This window comes from Arachis ipaensis, chromosome B08, assembly GCF_000816755.2.
Source record: "Arachis ipaensis cultivar K30076 chromosome B08, Araip1.1, whole genome shotgun sequence".
NCBI lineage: Eukaryota > Viridiplantae > Streptophyta > Magnoliopsida > Fabales > Fabaceae > Arachis > Arachis ipaensis.
In genome coordinates, this window is record NC_029792.2 from 1035101 (window position 1) to 1036022 (window position 922).

The window sequence follows — 922 nt, forward strand, 5'->3', positions numbered from 1 at the left end:
GGGCATTCACACATCGCACTTAACTAAAATTTAACAGAATTAGTGGGGCGATTAAAAGTGTTAACTTTCATAAAAAGTAATGTTTTTGTATATTAAAAACTAGTAACTTTATTTAATTAGTCAACGGGTCAATGACCAAAGTAGACCACGGAATTAGTCGCTCTTATTATTATTACATGACCGTATGAAAACTGCTCCTGGAAAAAGTAGTAATAATATAATATAATGTAACAATAAAATAAGAAAAAAGGGACGCCAATAATGTAATTAAGATATTGATAAAGAGACAAATAAGAATATTGAGATGGGAGAATCGAGTGTAAGGTCATAAATTCTTATGGTTATAAACAAATGGGATAAATAAAATAAAATAATCTTCCTTTAATATAGAGGTATTTGTGATATTAGAATGTCTCCATCAACTTAATCACCTTAATTAAAGACACCAACCACAAAAGACAACTAACTAATAACCTCATTACTCTATAGTCTATTAGTCCATACTCTATTATCTACTAGTAACGCATTTTCAGGGGGAAAATTTTTCCTTTTTTTAATATTAATAGAAATTTTACCGACTTAAATCTCCAAGCTTGTATTTGTGGCTGAGCCAAGCCGTATATTGGGCCATGTTGGGAAAGCCGCCGCCAAAAGAGTGGCCCATTGAGCCCACACGACAGGGCTTGCGTGTGGACAAAGCAATCAACACCCATCATTTCGTGGGTTTCATCATGAGATCATGGCCGTTGAAATATCACGCAAGCGAATCAGAGACGTCAAAGTGTCGAGCGGTGTAGAATGTGTGCGAAAGTGGGTTGCGTTGAGTTACCGTCACCCCATCACAGCCAATGCCACGGGGGACACGTGGCAGAACCCCATGAGTGGAAGGTGCTCGACTGACAGCTGGAGCAGCACTGCGGCA